General features: G+C 34.6%; 1 protein-coding gene and 1 pseudogene across 1 annotated transcript in view; one reads left to right on the forward strand and one right to left on the reverse strand.

Moving 5' to 3' along the window:
- The window catches only part of LOC116275910 (WD repeat-containing protein 72-like), a gene marked incomplete at its 5' end in the record, with an annotated part of 143800 nt that overhangs the window by 116868 nt on the left and 2797 nt on the right, over positions 1 to 24135 (reverse strand). The gene's annotated exons all lie outside the window — the stretch shown is intronic.
- Positions 13093 to 13199, forward strand: LOC116276250 (annotated as a pseudogene).

Below are 24135 nucleotides of genomic sequence, written 5' to 3' on the forward strand. Positions count from 1 at the left end.
CTGGGCATCTCAAAAACAAACAAAACAAACAAAAAACCATGGTTACTGCAACACCAAGTTTCTCACTAAGGAAGTCCACTTCATCTCCTGACATCTTTGTTTCTTGTAATGGCAACAACATTCTCCCAGTCCACCAAGCTTGTATCTAGATATTACCTTTTCTTTCCCTTCTCTGAATCCACTCTCTTTCTTCAATGCCTTTCCTACCACATCAATTCCTTTATAGTTTGTTAACCATTAATTAATATATCTCCTCATTAAAAGTATCTCCTATGTGCTGGGTGATGTGCTATATGTGGAAGACGCAACAGTGAGCAGAACAGACAGTCACAGTTCCTGAAGCAGAGCTTGCAGCCTAATTCATCTCACTTAAATTCTTTTCTGGCCAGGTGTGGTTGCTCATGCCTGTAATCCCAGTATTTTGGGAGGCTGAGTGCAAGAGTTCGAGACCAGCCTGGGCAACATAGCAAGACTTTGTCTCTACGGATAATTAAAAATAATATAGAATAAAAATATTCTTTTCTTGCCTCGTCTCCTAACTTCAGTATGTGCCTGGCACTGCTGCCTGATTCTTCTGCTATTAATAGTTAATCTTGGCCTTATGATCTTTGTGATTGCTCTTTGTGTCTCTTTTCATGCGGAAAATGCCCTAACACCCATCTACAGAAATTGTAGTCCTGAAGAAAGCTCATTTCCCTCAAGAGACCACCTTCCCTAAACCCTTACTAATCTGCCCTTCCAGCTGCAATCTTGCCTTCCTTGGACTTCCCATGACATTCTAATATCTTTTCCAACCTTTACCCTTCATCATCATCATATGCATAAGTGTCATTATTCTTCACCCACTCCAATCTCTTAAAAGCTGGACATGTCTCAACCTTTGTGCATTATATCAGCAGGAGTTTTTTCTGTTATGAGTTCATAAAACATGAGGTATTTTATAGAAGATTCATTGAGCCTAAAATATCAGATAACATTGGATCATATAATCATGGAGGACAACATATTAATTTCATGACATGCTCCATTTGGTAACCTATTCAATAGTGAAATATAATGGTTGAAGGTATTATTCCAGGTCTTTTAAAAATAATAAAAACTAGCACACTTTTAAAAATTAAGTATGCTTTTGTTTATGGTAACATGGGATATAGCCTTTGGGTGTGAGTCCTGCACATTTCAGTTAGCCCATCTCTAACTGCTGTGTGACCAGAGAAATTCACTTAAGAAACTGTCGCCTAAAAATAAATGTCTTACAACACTAGCCCATTTAAGCACCTAATTACAAGGTCAGTCAAAAGTCAACTTGTTCTATAACAGATTGCTTTCATCAGTGGCTTCTTGTCCACCCAGAGCTTCAGTTAGGACGCCTCCACTCTTGGGTTCTGGTATGCTTGGATGCCATAGCCCTAACTTTGTACTAAGTCTCCTCAAAAATCGTATTGATGCAGAATTTGGGGTAATTTGGAAAAGGACATAAGTTATCCTTACATAAGCCATTTCTCCATAGATTACAAATGAAAAGTAGCATTTTCCATTACTTTTCTAAAAATACAATCATTGGATACTTTCTGGTTCTTTTAAAAATTCTTTAAAACGAAATTTCAGGGTAAAAAGCTATGCTGTCTTTAAAGTATTGACTAAATTGTGAGGCTGCTCCAGCAAGTCTGTTTCAAAACACATTTCAACAAATGTGGATATATATAAGTTATTATTTTGTCATGCTGTCAAAAAATTTAGTACTTCTTTTAATATTTATTAATAAGAGGAAATTTGCATTGTGGGCTTTTAATGAAAAAAGCTTAACGACTATTTGTATTTTTCTGTGGCTTAAGTGTCAATCTTTACCCAATTTCTTCATTTACTATTTATCTTCTCCTTTTCAATTTGTGTGAGTCCCTTTATATATGGAGATATTAATACTTTATTGAATATTACAAAGATTTTCTTCAAGTCTGTTTTTAGGTTTTAAGTTGGCTTGTAAGTTTTTGAGGTTTTTACAATACAATTTTTTACATAGTGAAAATTCATTTTTTTCTTTTTTTTGAAATTTTGCTTCTTAGGCCTTTTGTAACATGATTACTAAATATTTTATCAAGTGTTTTCCTTTAGTAATTTATCCCTCTACATTTAAAATTTTTATTCATCTGAAGTTTATTTTTGTGAAAGGTAGAGAGAAGTGATATAATTTTATATTTTATACAAAAATCACACTCAATTATACAAAAGCCTTTTATTAACTTTCCTTTTAGACTTTAAGTGCCATCTTTAACAAAGAGGAGGTTATGACATGCTCATTCTTGGACCGTTTTTTTTCCTCCCATCATTTATCTCTTTTTCTGTTCTTGAACTTGTACCAAGTGCTACTATTTTATAGTGTGTGTGTTTGTGTGTGTAGATAAATATGTAGAAAGATAGATAATATGTTTGACATCTGAGAAGGAAGAAGGAAGGCTCCAGCCATCATTCTGCTATTTTTTAAGTTTTTTTAGCTCAATTCACACGCTTGTTTTTCAAGAAGAATTTTATAATCCACTCATTGGTTCCTGGAAACTCACTAAGGAGAGTTTGAAATGGATTGTTATTAAATATATAGAGTTGTGAGTATGGAAACCTTTAAATTAGTGTGCTTTCCCTGTGGGACTATATTATTTTATTAAATTAAGGCATTTGTGTCTTTTAGTAATTTTTAAAATATGGTTTCACATGGCTCTTGAACAATTCTTATGAAATCTATTCCTATTTATTTTCTTTTTTATTGCTATTATGAATGGAATTTTAATTCCATTATATATCCTAATTGGTGTTGTCATGTAAGTACATAAGTTTTGTTTTTAGCCAACTACCATGCTGAACATTATTTTTTGTTTTATTAGGTTTTCTGATCTATTAATATTTTATATGCAGTGTCCACTATTACTCTATTTGAATAAAAGTAATGTTTTTCCTTCTCTTCATCTTTTTTTTCTTTTTCTTATATTTTGGCATTTGCTTAAGCTGTCAGAAAAAAATTTAATAGTAGAAATGATAGGTTACTGTAATTTCACTTGATATGATTACTGTTGCTATTTTAAAAACTCATTTGATTCATGTATTTTCTTGATGTTGAATAAGTAAATGGTTTTTCTAGGTCCACTTATGTGAGTAACCGCCCTTCTTTAATCCCTGTATTTCGAAGTTAATATATGCAGTAGTATTAAGTAAATGAAAGAAGAGTGACATTATAATAGCATAAACTAGTAATAATTGTATATTAGTATATAGTCCCAAATTGCTTCCCCATCAAGTATTTTCCAAAAGTAAAACTAAAATAGTATGTATTGGAAGTTTAGTTAAAAATCTAACCAGGGTAGATCTTCATGTACTGATATTGAAAGATGTCTGCCAAATATTTTTGACTTGACAAAGCAACTTGCAGAACAGCTCTATAGTATCTCAATTCTACATAAAAAAATTATATACATGCACACACCAATGTGTACACATGTTCATTTCATGTCTAGAAAGGGGCACATCAACAGCACCATAATAATAGAGCCTACCACAAAGGCTGTGTTTCGAAGAGTGAGAGAGGTTTCTTTATTGTCCATAAATGTCAGGATCCTCTCTGTACTGTCAAGCATTCACTTCCTAAAATTCAGCCTTAATCCATTAGTGATACATGAAAACTGATACTGCTACACTGTATTTTGGAAAGTCTTAAATTACAACATAAACCATACCTGAAAACTCAAGTTACTCTATATATTACTGGCATAACATCCAGGAAAAGAAAATGCTTTTAAATTTTCCCCCTTCAAATACATCAAGACATGCCATCTACTTTAACTGATTTAATACACATAACCACATAAAAATTTCATGGAAAGTACAATGTAAATGCTATTTTCCTTATCTACCTTTTTGTCTCTGAGGGCTGTTTACCACTGGGTATCCAACTTATTCTGAGAACTGTGCTACCTCCCTTAAAATATGTATTTCCATTAGTGATGGAGAGTCCTATATTGGTTTACCTCTTCTTTGTCCTCTTTCCTAAAGCTAGTCATTTTCCTAATCTATAAGCTTCTCCTTTGCTGCTGCCTTGTCCATTTGAAGATTCTAAAGTAGAAAATACAAGTTAGAAAAAAAGCAAAATAATTCTTCATAAATGTAATGACAAATTAATATTTATCCAGAGCTAAAATTATTTCATACAATTTTTACCTTAGAATTATTTAGCCTAAATAATAAAACTGAAAACATATAGGTATTGACTTAAGAATTCCTTGGTTTGTGAAGATTTATGACATAAGGCATAAGACTAGGCATGAGTGCCTAGTCTCCATTCCAGCAGCAAATTAACTAATTCATTAGTCAATTAATTAATATTGTAATAGCTAAATAAATACTTTTATTAAGGAAGTCAAACCATCACTCACAGTACACAAACACGCTATGAGGAGTTTTTTTTTTTTTCCTGAAATGTCTCTCCTTCTGTCCTTGAAAAGATGGTAAGGCTTCATTCTAACCTAAAACATTAAAGTCCCTAGCTGTTTTGATGTCCAAAGCACCATGGTTTCTAAAACAGATGGAAGCTGGCTTGAGACATGCTCCTCATCAAACTTTCCTTGGGGTAACCCAATACAATGCTAAGAACCTGGCCACAATAAAAGCAGCTGGTAAAGGACAGCCTGAATCTGGTCTTTTCTAACTCCTCATATACCTAGGGCTAGTCTCAGAAAAATTCCAGATACTGTTTGCTTAAGTTAAAAACTGAAACGTACGTGTACGTGTGTGTGCACACGCGCGCGTGTGTGTGTGTGTAGAAAGAGAAACAAAATAACATACTTTTCAACAACTTACCATTTCCATGATCTAACCTAGAGTGTTTAAACTTTAATTGAAAATATATTTCCTGATCACGCCACTGCACTACAGCCTGGGTGACAGAGTAAGACCCTGTCCCAAAAAAAAAAAAAAAAAAAGAAAAGAAAAAAGAAAGAAAGAAAATACATTTTCATAGAATCACAATATTATCTAATTTTAACTTCACAAATGCAAACAAAATGTATAAAAGACTATTTTATCCATGAAAAATGTATACAGTAACATACTTATACTATTTGAGCCCTCAGTTAGAAAATCCAAATCAAATTTAAGTTTAGTGTTTAATTGTAAATGCCAAGCTAATATTGTTTTCTACTGTAATTACTTCAGGAATAAATTTCTATTGTGATTTGATGAAAACAGTGTATCCATCAGTCTTGAAATCGAGTGATCCTTGAAGTAAATTTAAATATTTGAGAAGGTATTCATATTTTAACTAAGCACAAACAGAAACCAAAAACACAAACTACACCTCCCATATACGACTGGAAATGTGAAATAAGATTTATTTTACTGCAACTGTGTTTGCAATTAGGAAAGTATCTGCTTTAGTTTATCTTTTCTTGGTGCTATATAGTTTTTCTTAAGATGTTTAAGGGAAAAAATCGAGACATTGAAGAGGGAATTTTATCTTTATTGACAGAAACCAGTAACTATTTTTTAAATAATTTTTTAACTGATTAAATAACAAATATTCACAAAGAGCTGTGCTCATACTGCACCAAATACATGTCAACATTTGTAACAAATAATTTAATTTCATAGGGAGCCATAAGCATATAGGTGTATACTAGTTATGCAAAGATATGAAAAATCTGGAAACCATTGGTGGAATGATAGGAACAAAAAAAAAATCCCAACAACGCGTAAATCAAACAGCAAGGTGTAAATGAAAGTGCCAACCATTCATTTTCAGATTCTTTGAGCCCTAGGTTGCTGAAGATAGTTGTTGGCAGTAAAACTGTCTCCTTCCATCGGGTCGGGTGGAGAGCAGCATGATTGGCAGGGCAAATAGAAGACAAAGGAGAAAGCCTTCAATCTGCAGCTGATGCACAGGAAGAACATGGGGAGCTGAGTTTACAATAGAGACAACATTACCAAGCTAATGGCACGGGCAATCATGGGACCACTACGCATCTTGGGTATCAGCAGGGCATCTATTTTCAGCTAAGTGTTAGAGTACCTTTTTGCTTTCTCTCACCACTGCAGGGGTAAAACAACCTAGTGCGTGAAACCCACTGACTGGTAATAAATTACTATATTGGATACTTTTTGTTTTCTTTCAGCAGTGACTTTACTGTGTATTCTTGCTATCACTACCAATTAAAGTGGAGCCTGCTTTAGCGAACTGTATCTAACTATATATCAGCCCTGATGCTCCAATTGCTTTGGCAAGTATCACAGGGTCAAGAGGCTCCTTTGACTTTTATCATCTAAGTCTTTCTGACCACTCACTATTTGAAGCAATCTCAGCTGAACAGATGGACACTTTCTGTGACATTATAAAGCTTAGAATATAAAGATAAATGAAATTGTGTTTCAGGCTTCAAACTGGTTTATGCTTGTAAAATATTATTAGTGTGTTTACAAAATCTCCAGATTTAAAGTGTATAATCTGACTCTGGCTAATGGACAAATTGCTCATTTCTTTTTTAATTAGAGGTTTTGTGTTTTAAGTGTGAAGAATAGCAGAATTTTGTAAAGCAGTTCTCAGGGTTATCCAGTTACATTTTTAATGCATATATCAATAAACCATTATAAAATGAAGGGTGTCATTTACTGTGCAATGAACCTTTTGCATGTTAGTTTTTTAAATGATGTACTAAGAAAGATATACCAAACACAGAAAAACTAAAACTGTAAATGTTGGATGAAGTAAAAATTAAGATTTTTATTTGCCTTAAGCATGATTTTTCTCTTCAACGGTATCATTTAACTGCTAGGAGATTCTAGTATTTTTGCATATCTAAATGTAAAAGGAAAATGATTAAGCATCAGCTTCATATTCTTTAACCTATTTGTGTTAGTATATCATACATGGTTATTTGAATATTTTGAAATTGCTAGATTAACCTTAAGTGGGACACACATATATATTTTTCTTCATTTAACTTAAAGGTTAGTCTCTTTTAAATAAAGTGATTATATAATTTATTGTTCAAACCAGGCTACTTTTTAGAGTGAAATGGTGCATTATTAATAATTACCTTGGAACAAGACGCATGAGCCAAAACTGTCCCAGTGAACCTGGATGTATGATGACCCTATCTTACAGGAATAAGGTGATGATTTGGCTTATTAAAAAGCATCAATGTTTCTGTACCTCTTAAAATGTGACTATTGTTCTGTAAATCATAACTATATCTCTGTACATCTATTTTTTAAATGACTGCAAAGAAACTAAGTTCCTTTTTAAACTCTCAGATATTTTATTTCTGCTTCTCAAAAAACTTCTGATGTACATAGCAAAGGAAAAATAACCAAAGTCCTAATTATAAAAATACTGCTAGATTGTTTGAAAGTTTTATTTTTATATGTCGTGCTTATAAAACCCCTGCAATTTGTATTCTCTTATCACATGACCAAAATAATCTCTCAGCAATCAACTAAATTTCTGTGATGCAGATTCAGTTGCAGGTAAGTGAGAAATAATACAAGTAATGGATTCAGAGGTAAACAAACTGCTCATCATTTTTGAAAAACGTTGTAAGACCAAGGTAAGGGAGGGAGTGAGGGATAGAAAAAGAAAAGAAGGAAGGTAAACAAAATTGCCAGAGGCCAGAAGACTGTTTCAGGTCACCTTGTATTGAGAACTGGTTAACAAACAAGAGACAAAAGCCAGGGACCAATGTATTCTCCCCAGCGAAAAGAACCACAATCACAAGTGTGTCCCCAGCTTCTGGAAAGGGATTGAAACCAAATGCCAGCTTTAAAGTTCCATGGTTTTATAAATAATTCTGAGAAATAAATGTACAACAAAATATCCTCTCTAGGAACTGAAATACTGAAATGATAGAAAACGTCAAATAAAAGCTCTGGGACAGTTAAAAAAAAAAATGGCAAGGAAGGTAAGGTATAGCCAAATAGGTGTAATAAAAAGGAAGTCTCATAACCAAAAATAAAAAAAAGGGAATAATGAAGGGTCTTTGTTGATAAATTACTGAAGCCAAAATATTCCCCCAAATTGTAGGGTATTGCCTGTATTAGAGACAATATACAAAGGATTATCCTTTCTTGGTACAATGCAAAGGTAAGGACTCCATTAGTCCTATGGCAGGGACTCCAGTAGAAAGCTTAGTAAGTCTGACCAGATCTCAAGAATACAATGTGAAAAATCAGAATTATTTTTGTGCACAAACAGATTAGAAAATCATATAACTCCATGTAAAAAATGGAAAAGATGTGTTCAATTGTTATGAAATCACAATAGTACAGAACATGAAATGTTAACTCAGACACCAAATTCTGAATTATAGAAGAAACTAAAGGTATTTATATACATTCATAAATTTTTAAAAAAGATAAGCAAGGGACATTTGAAAGAGATTCATTACTTAAAAATAGCTTTTGTTATATTATTTTTGCCTTTAATAAACAATACTAATACTATTTACACAGAATTCAATAATAAAGATAATCAAAAGAAAATTAGATCATCCATAATTATAACACCTAGGGAGATCCTTAACTTTCTGAAGCAGGAATCTAAAGAGAAACCACACTTTTCTACAAAATTTCATGTAATTTTATATAGAGCCCTAGAAATTATCTGTGCAATCATTAGTATTTTTTTCCTCTCTCATGCTCCCTCTCCTCAGTCATCGGTATTTTTACCAAATGCTTACAGTTCTCCACCTTTTCCGAGTACATGGATTCTGCTTCATTAGCTTTGTCTCTGTGTAACAATGAAGAGCAGAGACCCCTTCTGACCCAGGTTGGTACATTGAATGAAAAAGAAATAATAAACTTGAGCTGTTTTAGCCAATGAGATTTGGGACACTGTTTGTTATTAGAGCATAATGTAGCCTATTCTGATCTAGATATTATCCAAATTGATATCAGTATACACATGAATAGATAGGTAGAGAAAAGAGAGGTTTGGTGACAGACTCAATGTCATATAGCCACTCATTTATTCAACCCAACTACTGGAATGCCAAAGTTGAAATTAAAACCCAAATTGACTACTCCTAGTCCAGTGCTCCTTCCACTACATGAAATGTGATTTCTCGTGCTTATGTGCATTATGCTTTCCCTGGAAACTACTCGAAGACACAGAAACAAATTTCCCCTAACTTCCCCACCTCTGACAAATGGCACATCTATTTGAATAGACACTTCATAATCCAACTTTGGTCTATTCTGCATCCTATAAAAATTCAATGGCACTAATAGAATAAAAGTTCTCAATATCAAATCTTAAAAATTCATTAATAAGTCAAATTTTATGTAGCAGGAAAGATACTTCTCATGTGTTCTTTAAATAGCAATTATTTCCTTCCATTTGTTTTCACCTCTTTCTCTGTATGTTTTTGTCAATTAAGACAACAAGTATGTGTTACTAAATTACTCTGTACTCACCCTCTAGAGATGAAAACTAATTAAAAGAGATGTGGTATGAACATGTAATTTTACTTACTCCCAACACCTCTGCTTCCCATCTATGACACTGAAATCAGCAGTATCATGTTGATGCTTTCTAAGTATCACACTAACAAGCTTATAATTGGCCAAAAGGTCAGTAAAGATAGAGGTCTGAAGGAAAAACAACTTAGCCAGAATTGGCTCACCACTAAGAAGACCAAAGGACAATTTTTTCTTTAAAATAGTGCTTCTCCTCTTTTGAGTGATTTGTATGTGTATTCACATAACGAATAATCAACCACAATGCTTATTTTGGGTATATATTTGTGTGGTCACCAGATATTTCAGTCAATTCAATTCAACACATACTTATTAAATTGAAATCAATACCCAGAGAGTATGCTCACTGAAAAAAAAAAGTATATAAAATTTAAGAAATGTCTCAGGATATGAGTTCTTTCAAACAACCATACCACAATAACTTCTCACATGTCTAGCAACTGATTGACAATATCAAGCTTGTAGATTACCTTAAAAAAGTAAGAAGCAGAAGAATAAGACAAAAATCTCTGAAAACCCAAATGAGAGTTTACAAACCAGGGCTCCCACATCGAGCAAAACCAGTTATAATTTTCAGCAAATAGGGAGCTTTAGAAGAAAATCTGTTAATGATAATAACAAAATATAGTTCTTTCCAGTGGAAAGCTACCACACTCCTCTTCCTGTGGCCTATTATACTCGATTATAACACAATCTAATCACAGCACTGTGATTAGACCTGTAGGCCAAATCCTGCCTACCACTTCTTTTTGTAAACAAAATATTACTGGAACACAGAAACACTCATTTACTGATACGTTGGCTATGGTTGTTTTTGCATTACCAAGGCAGAGTTGAGTAGATATATCAGAGATTGTACAGCCCACAAAACCAAAAGAAATTTGATATCTGATCCTTTAGAGAAAAATATTGCCAACCCCTGGCTTATTCTAAATTAATGGGAATTTTAAATGTATGCAAAATATTCTTTCTGGGCAAAAATACAATATAAATATAAAGAAAGCAATTTTATGTGTTAAATTCCCTTAATTCCATTAAGCTGCACTTTAAAAGAGGACCCTATCTTAAGTCTGTATTGGTTGTTTTTGTTACTCATGAGATTTTCCACCACAAATATAAATTACTCCCAGAAGTCCAAGTCCAGGAATTCTTACAACTCTATAGCAAAAAATCCTAATAATACAATTAAAAAAACCAAGCCAAGGATTTGAATAGACATTTCTCCAAAGAAGATATACAACTGGTCAAGAGATACATGCAAAATGATCAATGTCATCAATTATCAAAGAAATACAAATCAAAACCACAATGAGATACCACCCCACACCTTTCAGGATGGCTATCATTAAATGAAAACAAAACCAAAATGAAACAAAAGTCAGGTGTTTGTGAGGATGTAGAGAAATTGCAATCCTAGCACACTGTGGGTAGAAATGCAAAATGGTGTAGCTGCTATGAAAAACAGCATGAAGGTTCCTCAAAAAATTAAAAATAGAACTACCATATGTTCCAGCAATCTGACTTCTGGGTATTTATCCAAAAGAATTAAAATCAGGATCCCGAAGACGTATTAGCATGTCTATGTTTATTGCAGCATCACAATAACCAAGATGTGGAAATAACCTAAAAGTTCATTAGCTGATGAATGGATAGAGACCTTGTGATATATACATACAATGGAATAATATTTAGCCTTCCAAGAGAAGGAAATTCTGTAATATGTGATAACATGATGAACCTTGAGGACATACGCTAAGTGAAATAAGCAGTCACAGAAACACAAATATTGCCTGATAACACCAATATGCAATATCTGAAATAGTCCAATTCATAAAATTGAAGAGTGGAATTGTGCTTGCTAGGGGCCTATTATTCAATGGGCATAAACTTTCAGCCCAGTAAAATCAGTAAGCTCTAGAAATCTGCTGTACCACATTGTACCTAGAGTCATCAATAATGTATTATATACTCTTAAAAATTTGTTAAGAGGGCAGATGTCATGTTAAGTGTTCTTACCAAAATAAAATAAGAAGTTGAAGTCCAGGTTCGAAGACTTCCTTTTATTTTCTGCAGGGGTACAAGTCATAGTTACCTTCCACCACATCTCACTTTATATTCCATCTCCAGTCATATCAACTTCTCATTAACCTCCTACTTGTTCCCCATCTTCATATTCTGGGTTTTTGGACTTGCTGTTCCTCATGGCAAAATCTGACTCATCCATCAAGATGTAGTCCTAATATGACTTCCTGCATACCACAGACAGGGTTAGCTTCACCATCTAAAGGGGTTCCTCCCACTGGCACTTCCGGATATAGGTCAACTAGAGCACATATGTCACACCATGGTTTTTGCCAACTTGATGTTAAAACAAACAAAACAAAACAAAACAAACACCAGCTAACAATTTATTTCTCTTGCTTCAACTAAGCAATAGACTCCTCTTCCAGACACACTCTCTTCTCTAATTCAATTTTTTTTTTTTTTTTTTTTTTTTACATAGCAAACAAAATGACCTTTTCAAAACATAAATCAAATCATGTTACTCCTTTTGAGTAAAATTGTGAAAAGACTTCCTTTAATACCTGGAACTCAAGCTTCTTACTTTGTATTATTACACCCAACATATTCTATCCCTCCCTCACTATTCAATATTGACTCTTAATTCTCCCTCCCCGATACTTCTCTTGAGTCACACTGACCTTTTTGACTTCATTATCTACGTCAAGCTCATTCCTACTTTAGACCTTTTGCAGTAGCTGTTTGCTTTGCTTAGAATATTCTCCCCTCTGTAAGGTGGGAGAATTTCTGGCTCCTTCTTGCAATTCAAACTTAGGATAAATCCTACCTCCTTCTCTGATATTCTCTGACCACTCAGCCTATAGTAAACCCCTAGGGCTGTCTATCAAACTGCCCAACAGTAATTCCCTGCAGAGCCTTTATCATTACCTGACAGTCTTGTGTTTTTGTTTTGTTTTGTTTTAATTGTGATGTATCCTCTTTCACTAGAAATGTAAGTGCCATGGGCACCAAGATCTTGTATCAAGAAGAGTGCCTGGCACATAGTAGATGTTCAATGAATATTTGCTGAATGAATAAAGTATTCTGTTTGCATTCCATGCTACAAAACTTATATAACATACAGACACAGTAATTCTTTGTTCTCAAGGAGCTTTAGGCCTAACTGAGAAAATAAATAAATAGTGGTAAAATAATTAGGCAATCTATAGTTTTGTTCTTTTGTTTGTTTGTTTTGTTTTGTTTTGTTTTGTTTTTGAGACAGAGCCTCGCTCTGTTGCTCAGGCTGGAATGCAGTGGCGCAATCTCGGCTCACAGCAACCTCTGCCTCCCAGGTTCAAGCAATTCTCCTGTCTCAGCCTCCCGAGTAGCTGGGACTAAAGGTGTGTGACACCATGACAGCTAATTTTTTGTATTTTTAGTAGAGACAGAGTTTCACCCTGTTGGCCAGGCTGGTCTTGAATTCCAGACCTCAGGTGATCTGCCCACCTCTGCCTCCCAAAGTGCTGAGATTACAGGAGTGAGCCACCGCGTCCAGTCCATAGTTAATTTAAAAATTGATTAATCACCTCTCGGCCTTCTGGCTAAGATCAAATGTAGCATCTGTTCTTATCAGTTTAATATAAATTGTTTAACTAACATGTTCATGGTAAATTGTACATGCACATGCTGTAGTCTGGGTAGGATTTGACTAGGTAAAGAGAACATCTCTGGTACATGAGATTGGGCAGGAAGAAATGTGGAGAATAGAGTCACCAGCACCACCCATGTGGAAGAGCACTGGGGTACCAGAAATTATGGAAGAGCCTTGTCATGGGAATCTAAATGGGGGCTTCAGAGACAAGGAAGAAGAACAAATCCTATGAAGCTCAGTTTCTCCTGGGGCTGCTAATCCAGTATGCCACCCTATGTTCCCACGATGAGCTACCTAAAAGCATTTAATGTCATACATGCTGAAATGTAATCAGCCCTCTCTCCTCCTTATCCTCTGATGAGAGGGTGAGTTAAGCAGTTTTCAAATGATGTACAAAAGCAGGAAGCAATGTTTGCTACTTGGGGGAAGCGGAATTGTACTAGTCTTTGCATCTGGGAAATGAAACATATATCAGGCCTCTTCATATTTATTATGCTTAAGTTTCTGAAAGTTATTACAAACCTGTTGCTTAGATTGTTGCTGGCTTCAGGGGTTTTGTATTGAGGAGAGGGCTTAGTAAAGTAATTATTTCAGGGAAGTAGAGGCTTCTGATATACAACGCAATCCCCAGGCTATTTTTGAGTGCTTATTTTAGACAACTTTGTTATTAGAAAAAGAAGTCTAAGATTTCAGGGCAAGTAAATGGGGTAATAATATGCACTTTGCTGGTATAACAAGCCATTTTAACCACATTGCCTTTCAATCTTCTTTTCTGAGTCTTTATCAGCTCTGTTCTATGCCCACCTTACCCCAAGTGAATCATTTCTCACTAATAATGCTGGACATACTAAGTTTTATCACCACTATTTAATAAAGTTTTTCTTATAAACTTTTGAATTAATTGAGACATGTCTAAATATCAGTGGAGGTTGCTGCTGTGTTTCAACAGCCTCTTTGCTATTACTGACTATTTTTTGCTAGGTCACTATCCTCTGTACAATCAAGTCACATGTAAACCTGATTTGGACTCAAAGCAATTGACTGGCAAAATAAATACACTTTTTTTTTTCCTGTCAGTCATTTATATATTGTTTTCTTACAATTAAAAAACGGAAGCATTCTTTACTTTCTTGCCATCTATTCTTCATGTTTTAGACTTCAGTAGTTTACAGTTCATGAGTTTATTCCACAAATATTTCTGAATGCCTACCATGTGCCAGATATGCTAGATGATGAGAATTTCATGATAAAGTTATAAAATAGGTTGATCATAAATGTAACTGTCCCCTGTGAACTTATACTGTCGTAGAGAGTAGGGGAAGATACAAAATGAAATAAAAAGGATGCTGAGAAAGAGAATAACAGAAAGTGGGCTGCTACCTACATAATGGTAAACTGACATTGAAGTTAGACTTGAAGGTATAGAATTGGGGTGAAAATATTCTGGCAAAAGACTAACATCAGTGGAAATATGAGTTTCTTTAATGAGGCCAAATAGTTGGGGATTAAATATCTGGGTCATGCAACTGAACCTGTAGTTGATGTTTTTCATCTTTTTAATGTATGATTTTTGATTTTGGTTTTTATTACAAGGGTGAATGCAACTCAGATTAATAACAATGGAATGCTCATTCTTAGTTTCTTTTCTTTCCATCATGCTTGTGGAAGCTGAAAAGAATATTTCATAAACAGTTACGTGAGTTCAATAGACTGGAAATTGTTATGTCTGAAGAATATGTGTAAACCTTACAGGACATCCCCTGCCCCACACGGTAAGTGTTAAAATCAAATTTATAATTCCAAAGATACGCTTGCTAAGAAAATTATAGATAGAGTTCCTAGTTTAAGAGATATAATACATTTTAAAACAATAGTACTAAATAGAAATTGGAATTTTATGAACATTCTGAAATATTAAAGTGGATCTTTCCTAGGTTTTAATTATGCATAAATATACCCAGTCTGGAAATCGACACAAAATTACCAGTGGATAGTAAAAATCAATTAGAGTTCTTTCCCAACTATCACTCATGAACTACTGACAAATCCTGCTCTAATTCTCAAGTGAAGAAACTTTTAATTATAATATGATGTACATGTTCATGCTGAATGAAATTCAGTATATCCTGAAAACAAGAATTAAAAGCAACCATACTAAATGATTTATCAAGAAGACATCAAGTAACCACAAGAGGGCTGCAAAAGATTTAAGAGATATGATGTATCATTCATACATAATGAGACTTTTGTAGATTATATTACTTAGTCCCCTTATACTTCATTATTTGTCTGTGAATTAAATACCCATGTAATATACCCATTATACAGATAGAGAAATAAGGGCTCAAATCCTTAGGTTTTGTTAATTAGTGAAAGATAAACAGATTTTGATAATTATTTCGTTACAAAACTGAAGTCTGATAAAATATAATAACTCAATGTTTTAAAATACAAAAACTTGGTCCTAGAATTAATGGACATAGAACATTAGGTGAAGGCAAAAAAACCATCAAGCTGTGGCCCCATAGCTGGGCCTTTGTGGTAGGTGCATAAGAACAGTGAAACGAACTATCATCTGAGGTACTGTGTGTTATGTGGGCACTTCCTCACCACGCAACTCACTGAATTTTCTGTATCTGATCTCATTTGACATCTGGATTAACACAGAAGGGTAGACCCTTTAAATCAGATGTATATTGAGGGTATAATTTGTCATGATTAATTGAATTATAAAAAGTGAAAATTTCGACAAAATACACTCAGAACTGTTAGTCTTCTGCTTCTACCTTACTAATTCCATCCTTGTTAACACCAGAAATTTAATGACTAAAAATATGTCTCAAGATATTTTAAGCTGATCATTAGCATACATAAATGTTAAAGTCATAAAAGAAAGATATGCTTAAGAGATCTTGGCCAGGCGCAGTGGCTCACGCTTATAATCCCAGCACTTTGGGAGGCCGAGGTGGGTGGATTTACCTGAGGCCAGGAGTTCAAGACCAGCCTGGCCAACATGGCGAAACCTCATAGCTATTAAAAATACAAAAATTAGCTGGGCATGGTGGTGCACACCTGTAATCCCAGCTACCCCGGAGGCCAAGGCAGGAGAATCACTGGAACCTGGGAGGCAGAGGCTGCAATGAGCAAGGATCGGGCCACTTTACTCCAGCCTGGGTGACAGAGCAAGATGCCACCTCAAAAAAAAAAAAAAAAAAAAAAGAGATCTTAAAGACAATTTGTTACCTTCTATCAACTTGACTTTATAATTGATCTGGTTTAATAAAAGATAGGTCCTTGGCAATTAACAATTTTGGACTGACAGTCATATAATAAAAACTATGTGAAAGTTCAATGTTCAGGTATCCTCTTAGATTTGGGGAGATGTCAACTGTCAAATAATTTTCTCATTTGAGCCTCAAGATAATCACACATGAAGAGACAGGACCCATACTATTCTTTCCATATTTTGCCATATGATTACATGATCAATGTCATGCTATGGTTGTTGTAAAACAGAGATTGGCTTGAAAGACAACAAAAAGGAAAACAAAGCATCTGCTACCAGAAAATCAATGGAGAAGGCCACGTTTTATATAACGACAAGAGACCTCTAGTGGGAGCTAGAAAGAAAGTAATGAAGGTGAGCAGGACTTTGCATTTTGTAAGCTTTCTTTTTTCTTTTTTTTTTTTTTTTTTTTTTTGAGACGGAGTCCTGCTTTGTTGGCCAGGCTATGGCACAATCTCGGCTCACTGCAACTTCCGCCTCCTGGGTTCAAACAATTCTCCTGCTTCAGTCTCCTGAGTAGCTGGCTATGCCTGGCTAATTTTTGTATTTTTAGCAGAGACGCCACTATGCCTGGCTAATTTTTGTATTTTTAGTAGAGACGAGGTTTCACCATGTTAGTCAGGCTGGTCTCAAACTCCTGACCTCGTGATCTGCCCGCCTCGGCCTCCCAAAGCACTAGGATTACAGGTGCGAGCCACAGTGCCTGGCTTTGTAAGCTTTCTTAATGGCTTTCTAAAAGTCATCAGGTTTTGGGCAATATGTGAAGAAATAGAACAACGTCCATTTTCAGTCCCATTTGATTGTGCATGGGGTTAAATACGTGCATAAGAAAGCCCCTGCTGCTCACGGCAGCTTGTTAGGATCATTTTTATATCTGGCAGGAATAATCACACTTGAACCAAAAGATTATGCAGGATATTTTAATTTAGGATTAAAGCTGTCTGCAGAATTGTATGAGCTATATAGTATGAAGAAAATTACAAATAAATAAATGTCATTTGGAGATGCAGAGAACTGGTGGTGCCTTCAGGACATCACTATTAAAACCGAATTCAGAAAAATGGACAAAAATGTTAGCTGTATATATCTTTTTTAAGTTCATGCCCTTAGTGCCAATAAATAAAGTCTTAATATATTTTGTATTTTGTTTTTAATAGGATAGGGGAACTATTCCATGAAAATAAATGTTTTTTTTTTTTTTTTTTTGTTTTTAGAATTGCTTCCTGTTAGTTTTTTGCATTTGCTGCTCTCTTAGGGCCAGTTTCAACAGAAGTCATTGGTACAGAAGTAGTGCTCCTGTTGGGATTGCTTTAAATGGGTCCAGATGGTACTCTCAGTCAATAAGTGATATTACCAGCTTTCAACAAGAAAGATTTTATTCTCCTCCATTTCTTTCCAGTTATAAGCAACTAATACTTTGAGTTAACATCTAAATTCTACAAACTTCATCCTTTTTCCCGAAAATACCATCCAGTGCATTAGTCATTAAAAAAACAGAATAGAAACACATTTTGAAGAGGTCACATTTATAATCATTTTAATCAGAACCAACAAGTTCCTCAATAACAGAGCATCCAAATCCACTGGAGTGAATTTGGACCCTAACAGATAATAACCTCTTTAAGTAGGTGGAATAGGGTTATCTTTTGGGTACTACAAGAAGCAGGATCTTAACAAATTTTGAGAGGCTACATGTTTTTAAAAAGGAAAAACAGGCTCATGCCTGTAATCCCAGCACTTTGGGAGGCCAAGACGGGCGGATCACAAGGTCAAGAGATCGAGACCATCTTGGCTAACACGGTGAAACCCTGTCTCTACTAAAAATACAAAAAATTAGCTGGTTGCGGTGGGGGGCGCCTGTAGTCCCAGCTGCTCGGGAGACTGAGGCAGGAGAATCGCTTGAACCCGGGAGGCGCAGGCTGCAGTGAGCTGAGATCACATCACTGCACTCCAGTCCGGGCAAAAAGGAAAAAAGAAATAAGGAAGAAAAAAAGTCTAAATAAGCTAAAGAGTTTTGAGTGCATAATATCATATGAACATGATTACAGAATTCATAGGTTCTAAAATATCTGTAAAATTATTAATGTGAATGAAGGCAAATGTAAAGATGTGCTTTAATAAATTATGCTAACACAGTCCCTAGATCAAGCTAAATACAAAATTAAAATGCCTAAAATGTTTAACTTTTCTCCATGTTTCTATGCTAGAACTTCCCCCTCCAAATTAACTGATAACTACAGAGTATTTAATCCAAGAAGAAAGTTATAATCTTAGATTTCCATGTCTCCTATAGAGTTAATGAAATATTGTGGGGGGAGAGAAACTGAAATAAATCTAAAGCTAAGTTTAGTACTAAATAAATGATATAAATATTTATTCAGTGAAAAATCTTACTTTAGAAATAACGGAAGAGAGAACATTTTTTGAAACCAGTTAACCCAAAGCAGAACTAACCCCTTCTCTGGCAGAAATCACGGTTGCCTATCAGCAATTACAAAAATAATAACGCCGACCTTGAATCAGCCTTAAAGGTCTTCGCTCACAATTATATTATCAGCTTTATGAATTTTCAGTTGCTATCTCAGCCATAAATTCAATAAACGCAGAGTTGATCAGTAATAGAAAGACAGCTATTTTAACAGCTGACTTCATTGAAAAAGGCATTTGAGAAAGTACACGTTATACTGGCATTTTCCATGTTAAAAAATGCAGCTTTTTCAAATCCTGCTCAGTACACTTTAGATGAGGACTTATGTCCTCTCAGGAACAACAATAAAAACTAAAAATCAAACTCAGCCAAAACTAGAAATGATTTAAATAAATTATATCGGCAGTCCTGGGAAAGCAATAGTCAGCTAAAAGGTTTTTATACCTGGAATTTTTTTACATTTCAGGATTTTACCTTGGAGCATTTTTTCTCATCTTAAATATATAACTTCACTTCCTCTCTGTATCTTAAACATAACAGCTCGCAACGGTAGAGAAACCCAGTAAAAAAAGAGTGCTGTGTGTAGTTATTGCAATTAACAGATTCAATATCCATTACTGCCAGTCAGGTATCATAGCAACCTTGTAGTGCTGAAAACTGCTTAGAAAATTCTTCAAAACCAGCAAGACTCTGCTTTAGGAAAACAACACTGGGGACATGACTGGCTGTCAACATCTGTGGGTGTTGCTATGGGCACAGCCACAGAGAACTCTGCCATCTATACAAAAAGGTATACACACAGAGAAGAGGGGAGGGACACAGAAGATAAATTGATAAGGAAAATCAAAAAGAAGAAATCACTGGGCTGGCAATATACAATAGGCACACAATTTTGAGTCCATGTTTTACACAAATTCTTTTCTATTGAGGCTAGAGAATCCAAATTAAACTTAACTGTAATTGTGACTAAACATGAGCCAGGGTTTGGAAATAATATCTGAAAACTCTCCATTTGTACCCTTTATCGCAAGTCTTAATTTGAAACGTAAAGTGAATTACATTTAAAATAATATTTAAACTTCCACTTATAAACCCTTAATAGTCGTTTATAAATCTACAGAAGAGAAAAGAACAGGTTACTATGAACAAGAACCCAATATTGATTTTTCGGCAGTGCAGTAAGCCATCTCCATTCTATCTGGCTGCTGTCAAAGCCACTCTTTAACAGCTGGAGTCAAATTGCACTATTTACAGCAAGAGCCCTTGTCAAGTGGACCATAAGTATCCTAACAATACACTATTCAAATGGCACTTTGCCACACAAATTGCTGACTTGATGAATAACCTATGTCAATGACTAAGGCCAATATAAAAGTTTCATTTTTATGAGAGGTTTTACATTCACACATTAAGTAAGCTTTCTTTGAAGAACTATTAGGCTATATATTTGAGGCCTTTGGACGCTGAAAATAATTAAAATCTGTTTAAATACATCGAGGGAACTTGACAACATTAATATGGATCCGGTGTTAACTACATTTGTCACACGAGTCAGAACAGAGTCCTTCTGTTGCTGGCACTCCCCACCGGCACGTGCTGCACAAAGCCAGACTTAAACTAGCCTTGCACCATGAAATAGGAGCATTCTCCCTTTGTGCCTGTGATTTACATGGCCAACGAATGTTTAGATACAAGCCAGGCTTTGAAGTCCTGTGAGGAAATTTGGAGTTGCTTCTGGGTGCGAGGTGGACAGCTGGAGTCATTCAATGGTGCATTTCCTACTTTTCACAGTCACTCAGACCTTCTAAATTAGTTTTGAAACAAAGCTGTGACATATTCCTCATAGTTTTCTTCGTGATTGAGGTAATATTTTAAAAACGGAAAAAGTTTAAACTCACGCCACAAAATGAAAAAAGGGAAATTCTTCATAAAGCAGTTATAAAAAAAAAAAAGGATTAGTTATTACAGAAATTTTTATTTAACCTACAGTATGTAAAATTATCTATAAAATTCTTATGATAAACAGTTATACACTGTCAAAACCTTGCATCACTTTATGTGTTCAAAAAGCAAATGACCTTGTAGATTTCTCCCCTAACGTTTATTTCTTTATTCTATCTTCCTAGGCTGGATATTATCATTTAGGTACTACAGTTTTAAGTTGAGACTCACCAAATCAAAATACTTAACACAGAAATCTTAATCCAATGTTTACAGAGGAAAATGACTGTCTGTTCATCAAGTGTTTGAAATTTAAAATAAAAATCTATTTTCTTTTAAAATTATAAAAAATTGATAAAAAATATTTTCCATATTAAAAAATAGTTCTATGCTGCTTATTATATTAAAAAGAATAAATCAAAAATTTACTAATCAACAAGGGAAAATTTTCATTCTATATGGATGATTTAGCCCTATATAATGCAATTTATTGTTTTAAAATAAATATTTGTTCTTTTTTATAGTTATACAAGTTTAATATTAAAATAAAGGTAGTTTAATAAAAACCATGGTAACATGTAATATTGCCATGATGAATTATTATTTAATAGCTTTACAAGTAAATTTTCAGATGATATTTTCAAATGTCACAATTTGGAAACTAATTCTATTTTGGTTATTTTTTTGTGTCATAAAATATAAAAGAACTAACTTTTCATTCTGATAAGGTGATAGGTAGTAGCGGGATCAAATTCCAGTTGGTGGTCTACCAATACACCAGCTGTTTTTCACAAGAGGCATCAGAATAAAGCTCTAATAAAAATTTTCAGCAAATCGTACCAGACAGACATCACCATAAGGTCAGCTAAAGGTTAAAAATATATATAACCAGATTTCTAGAAAGTTCAACTGGAATGTAAATAATGCAGTGTAGTCTTTATTTATAATCAATTTTATATGCTTAGATAAAAATGCACATATAAGCGCATTATTTAAAGAAAATTCCATTAAAAAAATCCAACTAAGTTGGGAGCCATTACTTACAAATTTGTTTCTCTACAAAGGGTGGTTTTCCAAACACATGTGAGTTCCTGGTTTTTGTCACAGATTAGACTCGATATAAGCTCTTTTGGATTACATTACACACAGTTCAGAAGAGGTTGGGATAAGTTGTTCCATGTAAAATACAGACATGGAGGGAAAAGGGAGGTGTTGACTATTTTGCCAATTTCTCCTCAGGCCTCATGATCTCCAGGTCCAGTAAAGACTGTCTAGATCATAAATTGGCAAACGACAACCAGTGCATCATCTCTAGTCCACTGCCTGTTTTTATAAATAATGTTTTTATTGGAATACAACCACCCTTGTTGAAGAATTGTCTATGGTTGCTTCTGTGCTCCAAAAGCAGAGTTGAGTACCCATAGCTGCAAAACTCTGGCCTGCAAAGCCAAAAATATGTACTATCTGGTCCTTTCTTAGCCTATTTTTGTGTTGCTATAAAGGAATACCTGAGGCTGAGTAATACATAAGGAAAAGAGTTTTAGATGGCTCACAATTCTGCTGGCTGGAAGACAGGACATCTGGTGAAGGCCTGTCCTCTTCCACTCATGGCAGAAGGTGAACCAGAGCCATGTGTGCAGAGATCACATGGTGAAAAGGGAAACAAGAGAGGCAGGAGAGAGAGGAGCTCTTACTAGCATCCAATGCTCCTGGAAACTGATGGAGCTCATGCACTCCAGTCCCCACATTAATCTATTCAGAAGGATCTGCCCTATGACCTAAACACCTCTCATTAGGTCCCTTCTTCAACACTGAGGAATAAATTTCAACATAAGGTTGGAGGGGTTAAATATCCAAATCATAGCAGGTCCTTTACGAAAAAGAAAAATACTTATTCCTGGTCTAGTTCATCATTGTTCGATACAAGTGGAATGCAAATCACATTTGTAATTTTAAATTGCCTAATAGATACATTAAAAAAAGGAAAAAGAAATGGGTGAGATTAATTTTAGTAATACATTTCATTTAATCCTATATATCCAAAATAGAATTTAACATGTAGTACTAAACACATTTCAAATACTCAGTAGCTACAAATGTTTAATGGCTACCATTTTAGACAGTGAAGCTCTAGAAAAGCAAACCAGAAGGAGCTGCTGGGAGACCCATTCTACAGAAAATCAATTTTAAAGAAAAGACATTTCCAGGATACTACAATAGGCCCCAAATAATAATCCACATTACCCTTTTTCATTTCACAGACAAGAAATGCAGAAAAAGAATTTAAAAGCAGCTAACCAACGAACAAACAAAATAGGGTTTTTTCCCTTAAAATACGATGAAGCTACAAAGATTTCTGCAATTACAGATGATTTTAGGATGGTTGTTTATTCTCTACTTTGATGCTAAATTCCTTCCATTGCAATTTAAACAGGTTCTATCTTGTCTTATCCTTAGATAAATCTAAGAAAAGCAGTCCCCCTTCACTAATATGATACTGTATTCCTTTAAATCCTTTATGACTCTGGCCTTCCTTTCCTATGCCAGAGAAATTCTTTGTCTAGCAGCACAAATTCAACTCCTCTAGCATTTCAAATTGGAATTATTTTCAAAATGTTTTTTTGTATTATTTTTTCTCTTTTAAACTTTTCTCCAGATCTATATGTACTTGCTTCAAATGCAACAAGAAAAAATAAATACAGTATTCTAATAAAGTCCAAATGTTGCCAAACACAAAAATCTGTGCTGCTAGTCTTCTGTTTAAACAGTTCATTCTATTGTTGGAGAATATTTCACCTGTGTCTTACTAAAATCCACAAACAAAAACAATCCTGAAATACAAAGTAACCTTTAACAGTTTTAAATTTCACAGGCATACTGTCCCTCATTTTCCCCACATATACAATGAGCATGATTCAAATTTGGTTTCTTAAAATTAATTTTTTTCTTATGAAAACTCATGAAGCATTTTACCATATTAGTAACAAGGAGAATGGGGAACGTATCAGCACCCATAAAATGTCATGCTTATCAAATTTGTAAATTAAAGAAGACTAAGATACAGTAACCTTGGCAGGTACGGTGGCTCACATCTCTCAGCCCAGAGACTCAGGAGGCTGAAGCAGGAGGATCGCCTGAGGCAAGGAGTTTGAGACCAGCCTGGGCAACAAAATGAGATCTTGCCTTTAAACGAAAAACTTTTTAAATTTAGACAGGTATGGTGTTGTGCACCTGTAGTCCCAACTACTTGGAAGGCTGAGCCGAGAGAATTGCTTGAGCCCAGGAGTTCAAAGCTGTAGTGGGCTGTGATCATGCCAC

Source organism: Papio anubis, chromosome 7 (assembly GCF_008728515.1).
Source record: "Papio anubis isolate 15944 chromosome 7, Panubis1.0, whole genome shotgun sequence".
NCBI classification, from domain to species: domain Eukaryota; kingdom Metazoa; phylum Chordata; class Mammalia; order Primates; family Cercopithecidae; genus Papio; species Papio anubis.